Raw genomic sequence first — 13,529 nt, 5'->3', positions numbered from 1 at the left:
TACCCCCACCCCAACAGTGTAAGTAAGACACGTACCCTCACCTCGAATGCATGGAGCGTAGCCCCACCACAACAGTGTAAGTACGACACATACCCCCACCTCGAATGCATGGCGCGTACCCACATCCGTGTATGTCATGAGCGTACATATTGTGAAATTGGAGAGGTGGGTGCAGAGTCCTCCCAGCAGTGCCCAGACACAGGAGGGGTGTGTGCAGAGTCCTCCCAGCAGTGCCCTGAGACAGGAGGGGTGGGTGCAGAGTCCTCCCAGCAGTGCCCTGAGACAGGAGGGGTGGGTGCCTATCACTCCCAGCAGTGCCCTGAGACAGGAGGGGTGGGTGCCTATCACTCCCAGCAGTGCCCTGAGACAGGAGGGGTGGGTGCCTATCACTCCCAGCAGTGCCCTGAGACAGGAGGGGTGGGTGCAGAGTCCTCCCAGCAGTGCCCTGAGACAGGAGGGGTGGGTGCCTATCACTCCCAGCAGTGCCCTGAGACAGGAGGGGTGGGTGCCTATCACTCCCAGCAGTGCCCTGAGACAGGAGGGGTGGGTGCAGAGTCATCCCAGCAGTGCCCTGAGACAGGAGGGGTGGGTGCCTATCACTCCCAGCAGTGCCCTGAGACAGGAGGGGTGGGTGCCTATCACTCCCAGCAGTGCCCAGACACAGGAGGGGTGGGTGCAGAGTCCTCCCAGCAGTGCCCAGAGACAGGAGGGGTGTGTGCCTATCACTCCCAGCAGTGCCCAGAGACAGGAGGGGTGGGTGCAGAGTCCTCCCAGCAGTGCCCTGAGACAGGAGGGGTGGGTGCAGAGTCCTCTCAGCAGTGCCCTGAGACAGGAGGGGTGGGGGCCAATCACTCCCAGCAGTGCCCTGAGACAGGAGGGGTGGGGGCCTATCACTCCCAGCAGTGCCCTGAGACAGGAGGGGTGGGTGCAGAGTCCTCCCAGCAGTGCCCTGAGACAGGAGGGGTGGGGGCCTATCACTCCCAGCAGTGCCCTGAGACAGGAGGGGTGGGTGCCTATCACTCCCAGCAGTGCCCTGAGACAGGAGGGGTGGGTGCAGAGTCCTCCCAGCAGTGCCCTGAGACAGGAGGGGTGGGTGCCTATCACTCCCAGCAGTGCCCTGAGACAGGAGGGGTGGGTGCCTATCACTCCCAGCAGTGCCCTGAGACAGGAGGGGTGGGTGCAGAGTCATCCCAACAGTGCCCTGAGACAGGAGGGGTGGGTGCCTATCACTCCCAGCAGTGCCCTGAGACAGGAGGGGTGGGTGCCTATCACTCCCAGCAGTGCCCAGACACAGGAGGGGTGGGTGCAGAGTCCTCCCAGCAGTGCCCAGAGACAGGAGGGGTGTGTGCCTATCACTCCCAGCAGTGCCCTGAGACAGGAGGGGTGGGTGCCTATCACTCCCAGCAGTGCCCTGAGACAGGAGGGGTGGGTGCAGAGTCCTCCCAGCAGTGCCCTGAGACAGGAGGGGTGGGTGCAGAGTCCTCCCAGCAGTGCCCTGAGACAGAAGGGGTGGGAGCCTATCACTCCCAGCAGGACCCTGAGACAGGAGGGGTGGGTGCCTATCACTCCCAGCAGTGCCCTGAGACAGGAGGGGTGGGTGCAAAGTCATCCCAGCAGTTCGCTGAGACAGGAGGGGTGGGTGCCTATCACTCCCAGCAGTGCCCTGAGACAGGAGGGGTGTGTGCCTATCACTCCCAGCAGTGCCCAGAGACAGGAGGGGTGTGTGCAGAGTCCTCCCAGCAGTGCCCTGAGACAGGAGGGGTGGGTGCAGAGTCCTCCCAGCAGTGCCCTGAGACAGGAGGGGTGGGGGCCAATCACTCCCAGCAGTGCCCTGATACAGGAGGGGTGGGGGCCTATCACTCCCAGCAGTGCCCTGAGACAGGAGGGGTGGGGGCCTATCACTCCCAGCAGTGCCCATGGAACGCAAAGGGTGGAGTAGTCACAGATACCATGCCCACAAATGTCAGTCAGGTGCACAAAGACCCTGCAGTACATGTACCACATGTGTTCGAGGCTGGGAGTATACGCATGCATAGCGCAGAAAAGAAAACATGTACATATGAAGTCATGTCAATAGGCCACATACACAAGTACAATGACTACCAAGGATGCCACGAATGACGCAGGTGGAGACATCGCTCAGCATGCATGTGCAAAGGTGAAGGACTACATCACACACCCAGCTAATGGACACACAGCTCTGTGCCTAAGTCAGGGGACACCCTGCAGGGAAAAAGTCAGGGTACACAGAGGAAGGAATACACCTTGGGACAATTGCAACATGCAGCAACTGCATACATGAATGGAGAAAGGTAGCTAACACGGTGTGATGGCACACAGATCCCAGGGTCCCCCCTATGAGCAGCACATTACTACATTTCCCACACACCCAACACATGACCAACACCCACAACCATGTAGCAGCCCCACCAACAGCAAGGCCAGCAATGCAGGAGTGTTCCAAGGGCAAAAATAAATAGCTTTATTCAGCATGATAAAAAAACTAGTATGACGTGAGTCCAATGACAGCAAAGGCCATAGGGCAGTCCAGGAGTCCCAACTGGATGGGGGACACAGTGGGATGCGTGTCCCCTAGCTTGCCTGCACAGTCACAATCCGTCGTCTTCCACAGGGGTCAGGGCAGCATGTGGGGGGGAAGAAACAGGCACCGCAGGGACAGGAGGGTGAAGGGTAGGTGTCGTGGGTGCAGGGATTCGAGGACTCCACCACAGGGGGTGGGGCAGGGCCAAAGGCGGAGGCCAGGATTTCGCTGCACACCTTAGCAAGGTCCTCCAGGGACTCCCCTGCACCCGAAGGAACCACAGGCCCCAAGGAGGGGGGGGGGGGTCAGAGGGATGGGTCGCAGCGCCACTGTGGGAGGGTGTGGACAGGGGGGGGGAATCAAGCACCATGACCGGGGACCTCCTTGACCGCTTGCGGGGTGGTGTCACTGTGGGGCTCAGGGACAGAGCGGCCATGAAGGAGTCTTTGGGGGAGATGTGGCCAGGAGAGCTGAGGGGAGGGGATTTGGAGGGAGTGGATTGGGTGGAATGCGGACTCCCACTCTGGCTGCGTGTCACACGTTTGCCCCCCGACCCAGTGGGTGTGCCTACTGCACCCTGTGTGTGCGTGTCAGGAGGTGTGCGGCGGACCTTCCCTGCTGGTGTGGTGCCTGTGTCTGTTGTGGTGGTTGCATGCTTACGTCTGGGTGTATGTTGGACAGGCATGGGAGTGGGAAGTGTGGAAGGAGCAGGGGTAGGGGGTGGGACGTAGCGCTGCAGGAGACCCACTGCTGCAGTCAGTGTGGAGTCTATGGACCTCCGCAAGTTGCGTTGGTCAGCCTGCGATGAATGAATGCCCTCCAAGTATGCCTCCATGTTGTTGAGGACCTGGCTGTGGCCATGGAGGACATTAAGGATCGCAGTCTGACCAATCTGCAACTGCCGCTGGATGTCCACAGACTCAGCATTGGCGGCAGCAGTGGAGACAGGGGCAGGGGGTGCGGTGCCTGGCAGGAAGGAGACATGTGGTGACCGGGCACGTTGGGAAGGGACACGAGCACGTGGGAGGCGGCTAATGCCAATGGAGGGGGCGGTGCCAGATGTAGGGCTGCTGTCAGATGGTGGTGCAGCCACCGCCCACTCGGAGTGATCATCCTCGGACCCGTCCGCTTCATAGTCTGTTGTGCCAGTCGACAGGTCCCCGGGGTCACTCTCCACCGCCTCTGTCCCACTCGAAGTGCCAGCCCCGATGTCACCGCTGGCACTGGTGCTCGGTCCCTCTGCGCCGTCTGTGTCCATGTCTCCCACCGTGTCCCCCGACGATGCTGTGGGCAGGGTGAAGAGACAGAAAGTAATCATACACCTGTATACATATGTCACATGAGTACAATCTACGTAGGTTACAGTGCATAGCCTGAAACAAAGGATGAGTTACAACTACAAAACAAGGTACATACGTAGGGCCTGCAAGACACAGTTGTGTGACCCACCATGGCATGGAAAAACTATGGAGAGCATGACACAATAGCAAATGAGATGACATGGCATTCTGACTGAGGAGCAAGGCCCTGGGGACAATACAGCACTGCATCTGCACCACACAGCGTGGCAGGAAATTGGGATGAGCAGGGACCAAATCCAGGAACTAGAGGCACATACAGCATAGGTAATACTGAGAACATGCCCACCCTGACTGCCACGCTGCACCTTGAGTGTATGTCCAGACAAACATCACACACTGGCCAGTCCGAGCAAGGAGATAACAGGTCTTGACATGTAGGCCATGGCCGCCCCACCCACCCCCTACATGAGACACATCTGTGGAGACACAGCAAGCACTTACATCTCTTAGTCTGGGTGAAATACACATGGGATGCAATAATTCAAGATTGCACACAAAATACCCAAGGTGCGGCTGTCCAAAGAATCATGTACAAATGGCCATCATCAAATGATTGCTACGAGACACACAGGCAATGGCCACCGTGAGTATGAACTTGGAAAATTATGTCAGGCTGGACAGTGGACACTTGTAATACATCTCACGTCAATAAACATGGTGCCAGGGGACAATGGCACAGAGCACAAGCGATGCTGTAGACACAGAGATTGTCGACATTCTCAGATTACACACATGATACCTAGGAAAAGATGCCCCTGGGGACAGTAGTGGCCACACAACTCCATGCTCCTGAATGGAAATGACTGCAACACACGCTAACATCCCTGCACTATGCGTAACGCACACTCATGCACATCATGTCACAGGCCACCACATGGGACATGCCTGCTGGAAGGCCTCGCACTCAAGAGATTAACTCCCATGTCTGAAATCAGCATTAGTGCCAACTGACATGGAACCCACAAGTCCAGAACTGGACAGGGCACAGGCAAGGTCACTAAACCTCTTACACACCACCCCCACACATGACGCTGCAGGCATTGTACACTTGGAGAAGGTGTCAGGCTACATTACTTTGTGATGGAGTGACTACACAGAGACCAGGGAACACATTGCAAGGTTGGGAAGGGAGGCAGGTGAGGCCTGCAACACTGTGGGTAACAGGATCGTCACAACACCATAAACCCTGGAAGTGTATCCATGGAACAGTGCACTTACAAATGCTGGTGAAACACAACAAACACACACATGTACCTACCCCCTTCCAGCTGCTGCATGTCCTGTAGACGCCTGTCCAAGTCAGGAAAGACCACCGCCAGCACACGTTTCTGGATGTGGGAGAGACGGCGGCGCCCGCGGTTCTTGTGGCTTTCAGGTGAGTCCCCCAGCAGGAGCCGTGCGATCCTCCGCGTCCAGCACCGGAAATCCTGCCAGCGTTTCCTCACCTGGGACAGGTGGCGCCTCCGACCATCCGCACTCCTCACGGCGCTGACGGCGTCCAGCCATATCTGCTCCTTGGCAGAGGCGTCTACCTGTGAGGATGAACAAGTGACACTACATCAATACACCTTGCACATGTCACGGGGACACAGATTAGAACACATTTGCAGTCTACAACAAGGCATAGTATGCATCCAACGCATTGCACCTTTGTCATAGGGACATGATCCTCTGGGGGAAGGCCAAAAGCAGTACGTGCCATTGGAAGGACACAGGTGGAATGAGGGCAACTACACAATCAATGATCCTGGCTCACACTGTGCATCACACCCACCCCTCCTGTCTCAGGGCACTGCTGGGAGGACTCTGCACACACCCCTCCTGTCTCAGGGCACTGCTGGGAGGACTCTGCACACACCCCTCCTGTCTCAGGGCACTGCTGGGAGGACTCTGCACCCACCCCTCCTGTCTCAGGGCACTGCTGGGAGTGATAGGCCCCCACCCCTCCTGTCTCAGGGCACTGCTGGGAGGACTCTGCACCCACCCCTCCTGTCTCAGGGCACTGCTGGGAGTGATAGGCCCCCACCCCTCCTGTCTCAGGGCACTGCTGGGAGGACTCTGCACCCACCCCTCCTGTCTCAGGGCACTGCTGGGAGTGATAGTCCCCCACCCCTCCTGTCTCAGGGCACTGCTGAGAGACATCAGGCATTCCCCCCCTGGGACCCCCCCTGCAGTACAAAGCATGTATGTCACACCTGGACACAATGGCAGACGTCACAGTCACTAAAAAGGGACACAGTCTGTGCCAGTGGACACTGAACTCACCTGATAACCTGGTCGCCCATACAGCATGGGGTACCGTGGGAGGATCACATCCACCAAAGCCATGTTCTCCTCTAGGGTGAATGGCTGTGACCTCTCCACAGCCCTTGACATGGTTCCAGGGAATCAGTAGCAGCAGCTGGGTCGTGGAATACAGAGATGTGCAGGCAAGTGCTCCCTCATGGGACCTGGCTGCCTTATATCTGCCTTGCTGGCCCATCTCATGCACAGGAGTACAGAGTGATTGGTCACTCACATTTGCATCCTATGTTTCCTCCAATCCCTTCAAACCTAGCAGTCTGTGGGTTCTCTATCGGTTTCATTCTCCAGCATGATGTCAGCCCCACAAACACATTGCAACAAAGTAGAAGAATTCCAACTGACTACTGCTGTGCATCTTCCAGAACACATTCAAATTTTGAACTTGATCTCCATGACAACTAGCATGCATGTAGGCCTCAATACTTGTCCCTCATGTGTCCCCTATGTAATTTGGAGCTCCACACACAGGTACGGTGCGTTCCGGGGCCCTAGGGCACCCCAAATACATAGCAACGGACCGTACACGCGTGCCTACGTTCACTAGCACTATGGGTGTCCTCGCGTATGCATAGTCGTAGTGGTACGGGCCGTACACACGCCTGTACGCTCCCTATCACTATGGGTGGCCTCGCGTATGCGTACTCGTAGTGGTACGGGCCGTACACACGCCTGTACGCTCCCTATCACTATGGGTGGCCTCGCGTATGCGTACTCGTAGTGGTACGGGCCGTACACACGCCTGTACGCTCCCTATCACTACGTGTTCCACCCATAGTGATAGGGAGCGTACAGGCGTGTGTACGGCCCGTACCACTACGTGTACCACCCATAGTGATAGGGAGCGTACAGGCGTGTGTACGGCCCGTACCACTACGAGTACGCATACGCGAGGCCACCCATAGTGATAGGGAGCGTACAGGCGTGTGTACGGCCCGTACCACTACGAGTACGCATACGCGAGGCCACCCATAGTGATAGGGAGCGTACAGGCGTGTGTACGGCCCGGACCACTACGAGTACGCATACGCGAGGCCACCCATAGTGATAGGGAGCGTACAGGCGTGTGTACGGCCCGTACCACTACGAGTACGCATACGCGAGGCCACCCATAGTGATAGGGAGCGTACAGGCGTGTGTACGGCCCGTACCACTACGAGTACGCATACGCGAGGCCACCCATAGTGATAGGGAGCGTACAGGCGTGTGTACGACCCGTACCACTACGAGTACGCATACGCGAGGCCACCCATAGTGATAGGGAGCGTACAGGCATGTGTACGGCCCGTACCACTATGGGTGTTCTTGCGTATGCCTACTCGTAGTGGTACGGGCCGTACACATGCCTGTACGCTCGCCATCACGATGGGTACACATACGGCAGCACTCCCATAGTGATATGGGAACGTACACAGGCCCTCTTCGCAGCAGTACAGCAGTTTTCACACATCACAGTGGTGACAGGCGGCACACAGGTAGGGATAGGGCGGACATACTTGTCCATGGATGGACATACTTGTCCATGGATGGACATACTTGTCCATGAATGGACATACTTGTCCATTAATTGACATCAAGGCATCGTCTGTGCATTACTACATGTGTGGGGCACAGGTGTGACGGCCTGTGATGTGGAACATTACTCCTGAGTCGAGAAGGCACCAGATGTATGATGAGATGTGTACAGATGTACTGTGTGATGGTGCAATGTGTGCCAGGCATGCCCTTGACTCCTTTGACATGTGTGCATGTCGTACTGCACACTTGGGGTGAGCGTCACTGGCATGGCACGGACACCAACACACGGAAGTGTCCCCTGATGCCCGGTACAGGGGTTATCACACCTGACTTGTCACTACCCACGGTGCACAATGTGACTATGTCATGTATGTGTGGGGGCTTCCCATCAGGTTGATGTTGGAGCACCCTCAAAAGCTGCAGCCGTTGCAGCAACCAACATGTGTCTGTGTGTAGATTGTCATTGCACACTGTTCCGCACACCATGCCACATGTGGCATCGGATGTGAGGTGCACATGTATGCATGGGACACGGAGTAGCGTGACAAGGACATGTCAGCATCCTCACAAGGAATGTGTGGTGAGTCATGACATGTGCACCTTCATGGCAAGGTGTGTGGGCTGTCCTAGTGTAATGTCATGTGACCTGTGGCTCCAGTGTTCCGCTACCAGTCTCTGCAATCGGCATCCTACTGCTGCTGATGTGTGGGCGTATGTCACTCCTGTCTTGCGTCTGGCTGTTCACTTGCACTGGGACACAGCTATTCCCATGGCGTGGCATGGGGAGGTTCTCAATCTCCGTGTGTAGCTGGGTCTTGGTAGGAGTGTCACCTTGCATCCATACGTGTCCTGGGCATGTAGCACATACCTGACTCCCTATGTAGCATATGTGTATTGACAGATTAACATGTGCTCAGTACACATGATTTGTTGTCGTAGTGCACTCACTCTTCCTTGTCACTTCCAAATTACTGCAGAGCGCCGCCTCTTGCCTGACCAATTCCGGACTTGGCTGCCATGCAGGAGAATGACAGCATCCGGCTCTACCGCTTCACCCAACCGTTGATTCTGGAGTTGACGGCGACTGGCACCACACCTGCAACCACAGCACAGGTATCCTACGGCACTGACACCCCAGCTGAAGGTAATGGCTGCCCTACATTTTCTTGCCACGGGTACCTTTCAATATACCATAGCTAATGTTGGTGGCATGTCCCAGAGCATGTTCTGCCGTGTGCTGCATGATTTCTTAGAGGCCATGTTGATTCACCTGGATGACTTCATCAAGTTCCCAACCCCTGAACAGATGACTGCGGTCAAGCGTGGATTCTATGCCCTGGGAGGGATGCCCCATGTCATTGGGTCCATAGATGGGACACATGTAGCTTTGTTACCACCACACGCACGGGAGGTGGCGTACCGCAATCGAAAGCACTACCACTCCATCAATGCCCTTGTGGTGTGTCAGTCCAACATGTTGATTTCACATGTCTGTGCTCGTTTTCCAGGATCAGCACACGATGCCTACATCATGAGGCGTAGCGGGATGGCTGAAATGATGATGCAGCTGCGCAACGAACAGGCATGTGTTGTTGGTGGGTACAGTCTCTCTGTCCTGTATTTTGCATAATAGTAAGAGAGTAGAGAGAGATCCCTTATGGAGTCAAGGGAATAGGATACTTTTAACAAGCGTCTACTAGCAGTCCCTTGACTGAATGTTTTATATAAATAAAAAATAAAAGGGAACTATTTTTACAATAACGTGAGAGTGTGAACATTATATGAAAAATGCTTTTTATTTTTTTCCTTTAAATTACTCAAATTCATACATTCAGTCAAGGGACTGCTAGTAGACGCTTGTATTTTGCATAGCCTACCAGCACGACCGCTTCACCACTTCTAACGATGTCCATGTGCTTCCCATGTAGGGGACGCTGGCTATCCCAACATGCCATGGCTGCTCACACCTCTCCGCAACCCCATCACGCCGGCCCAGCTCCGCTACAACACCGCCCATGGCCAGACAAGGCGAGTGATAGAGAGGACGTTTGGCCTGCTGAAGAGCCGATTCAGGTGCCTCCACAAGACCGGCGGCGCGCTCCCATATGCCCCGGCGAAGGTCTGCAAGATCTTCATGGTCTGCTGCATGCTGCACAACATGGCAGTTGAAAGAGCTGTGCCACTCATCCTGGATCAACGTGACGAGGACCATCCACCCGTGGAGGACGAAGGGCTTGTCAATGGGGCTAGTGATGTGGAGGATGTGGAGCCGCAAGAGGACATCCGGACTCGGCTCATACGCGACTTCTTTGCTTAGTGGTGAGTACCAGTGTCTGAGTGTGCACGCATTGGTCCCCGTGTGGCATGTGTTGTGATGTGTGTCTCCACCTGCATGTATGGCACGTGAGTCAGAGGTGTGTGTGGGTGTGTCACTGGAGTGATGGTGGCAGTGATGGTTGTATTTCCCCAGTCATAATTGTGACCTAGCATGTTGTGATCCATACATGTGTCGAGTAAATGCACATGCAAGTGGCTGTGCTTTTTGTGGCTGACTTCTTGTGTGTCTCTCTTCCCCAGGTACTTGCGCATGCCGTCTGCTGCTTGCATTGTTGTGGCACTGCTATTCCTCATGGACATGACATCGTGGGCTGACTCAGCGTTACAGGCACGGACACGTTTGGAAGTCTCCATAGGGTAAGGGATGCATCTGGGGTGTATTGGGTGTGGCAGTTGTTCACGATGTATGCACACTGCCCCTGTCGATGTTTGGTTCCTCTGCAGCCATGTAGCATCACCATGGGACACGACATGCAGCTGTGTACACCTGAATAGATGGTCTGCCTGGTTGACAGTCATCAGTGATGGGATAGGGGATTGTGATGATGGCATCAATGTGTGTGACACCTCCCTCGGACACATACGGTTAGCATTGGCTTGACATGGTGTGGAACTTCCACATCAGCGGATCTATGGTGTATGGCAGGCTCTCCGTGAGCAGCTGTGGGTGTTTAGCTGTTAGCCGACGCTTGTGTGCCAGTTCCATGGCGAACACGCATTTGTGCTGCAGAAGGGGGGTGCCAGTGTTGGACCCACATGTTACTCCACATGATGTGTTCATGTGTACTTCAAGTTGCCTCTGCAATCCCGAAAACATGACTAATGAAGGTGTCCCTATGCCTCCAAGGTGCCTCTTCTCAGTCAATGCTGGTGTGTTGCCACGGTGCATCCAGCATGTCTGGCATGGTATTCCCTGATTGTGGCTATGTGTCAATGTGTCGAGTAGCAAGATCCAAGCTGTGTGTGTGGGCTGAGACTGTGTATTGGGCATGATGTCCATGACTGTGTGGGTATTGTGACATGTGCCATCCCCATGCATCCAACGTTGTCCAGGCCCCCATTCTCTACATCCACCGGACTCAAGCTTGCAGGACATGGTTCTGCCACCTGTCTACACATACCTGGGTGCCCCCCAGGACACTGGACTGGATCCCTGACCTCTGCGCATGACTGTTGCTGTACTCAATGTGTCTGTCAGCACGGTTGTTCGGCCACCCCCTCAGCTGGTTGGGCCCATCACGGGTGTGTATGGTGCTCCATGTCTGTCTTGCCTAATACACTGTGACCCATGTGTCCTGTGCCAGACTCAGGCCCCAGGGTGTGGATGGTTGAAGACAAAAGATGACTCAGGCATGTTTAGACTTTACATGACACATGTTAGGTAATAATGCTACCAGCAGGCATCTACTCTTCATAGTGGGATTTATTATTGGGGGGGCGACAAAGTGAGGGGCTTTCCGGGATTTTGGAATCCAAAGTTCAGTAGGGGAGTTGGTGTCCTTGCCATTTGAAATCCTCAGAGTCCATGCCACAGTCTTTGTCAACATTGGTCAGCCAGTGACCAGCAGGGCCATGTGGCAGAGAATGTCGCTTGATGCTGTGATGCTGTTGCTCCAGTGGGCCAGGTGCCAGGCCAGGTGTCCTGGGAGATGGTGATGTAGCGCCGACCCTCACGGTCCTTTCCGTGGACGACCCGGCCTCCTGCGGGGACCCTCAGCAGCAGGCCGTGACGACGTCTGGGATGCTCCATCGGATGTTTCCTCCTCCTCCTCCTGATCCCTCCCTGTGGGTGGTGATGTTCTCCGCCTTCTGGCACAGGGAGGGTCGGCCATGTTGTCGGCCATCCGATGGAGTGTATCGTGAATCCCCTGGAACGCCGTCACTTGCTCAGCCTGTCTGTCCTCCATCCTCCGTTGGTGTCGCAGTAGACAGGCATGTAGCTCCGCATGTTGCTGGGCCTGCTGGGCCTTGATCCCCTCGAGGACGGACACAACCTGGGCCATGCCCGTGGTGTCCTGCCGGTATGAGTCCAGGATGTTACGGACATGGGAAAATACCGGTTCCCCAGCCAACTGGTCAGGCTCGCGCCTCCGCCGTCCTCCACTCCCACCACCCCTGCCCACTTGCACCTGGCCTGCCCTTGTGGGCACATCGGGTCTCCGGGACCCCTGAGGGGTGGCATTGGCGTTGTCGCCTGCCTCCTCCTGGGTGCCCGGGACACCGTGTCCCTCCTGGCCAGCCTGGCTGCATTGTGGTGTTGGGGCAGGGATCCTGGGTGTCTCCTGGGATGTGACAGGAGTGGGGGTGGTGGTTGGCACAGTTGTACCTGACGCAGGTGCTGCAGGTGGTTGGACACCAGAGGGGCCAGGTCGGTCAGGGTCGTCCACAGAGTGGTGAGAGTGGTCGCTGCCGGTGGGATCGGGCTCCTGCAGATCCGGGTCCTGTGAGTCTTCCCCCCCAGTGTTGGGGGGTGAACCACGACGTTGACCTGTGTGTGAGAGAGACAATGTTAATTTTGGTCCATGCAACATCCATGTTTCATCAGTTTCAAAGTTGGGACATTTCCTCTTGGAATTGGGATCTGTCTTGCAGTCCACTCACAGTGCACTTGTGCATGGGTGTGTCCCTTGGGCACCACTTTGGCCCCTTTAACTATGTGTGGCACGGTCTTACTTGCTGCGTCAAGTGTGACTGCAGTCAGCAGTGGAGTGGGCAGGTGTGACGAGCCATGCATTGGCGCCTTCCGTGTGGCACTGTACATGTGCACATGGAGTGGATCCACACACTTATATGATCCAGGTAGCTGTCGTTGTGCTCGTGAACAGGTTGTGACATGGCCCTGTGTTTTGCCATGGGGAAGAGGGGGGGTTCTGGGACTGGCCACCCTTGTCTACATGCACGCAGTCTACCTGCTGACGAGCAGACATTTGCACACGGCTGATTTGCTCTCCCTGTGTCTCGCTCCCTCTCTGTCCCCCTCTCCCTCCCTCCGTGTGTCAGCCTCCTCCCTCTGTCCGTCTCCCTGTGTCTCCCTCCCTCTGTGTCCCCCTCTCCCTCCATCTGTGTGTCAGCCTCCTCCCTCTGTCCGTCTCCCTGTGTCTCCCTCCCTCTCTGTCCCCCTCTCCCTCCCTCCGTGTGTCAGCCTCCTCCCTCTGTCCGTCTCCCTGTGTCTCCCTCCCTCTGTGTCCCCCTCTCCCTCCATCTGTGTGTCAGCCTCCTCCCTCTGTCCGTCTCCCTGTGTCTCCCTCCCTCTCTGTCCCCCTCTCCCTCCCTCCGTGTGTCAGCCTCCTCCCTCTGTCCGTCTCCCTGTGTCTCCCTCCCTCTGTGTCCCCCTCTCCCTCCATCTGTGTGTCAGCCTCCTCCCTCTGTCCGTCTCCCTGTGTCTCCCTCCCTCTCTGTCCCCCTCTCCCTCCCTCTGTGTGTCACCCTCTGTCACCTCAGCCCAGCTTCCTGGGCACACACTGTTAGCA

The sequence above is a fragment of the Triturus cristatus genome, chromosome 1_2 (assembly GCF_964204655.1).
Source record: "Triturus cristatus chromosome 1_2, aTriCri1.1, whole genome shotgun sequence".
Classification (NCBI taxonomy): domain Eukaryota; kingdom Metazoa; phylum Chordata; class Amphibia; order Caudata; family Salamandridae; genus Triturus; species Triturus cristatus.
The sequence above is the reverse complement of the archived record's forward strand: the minus strand, read 5'-3'. Positions refer to the sequence as shown.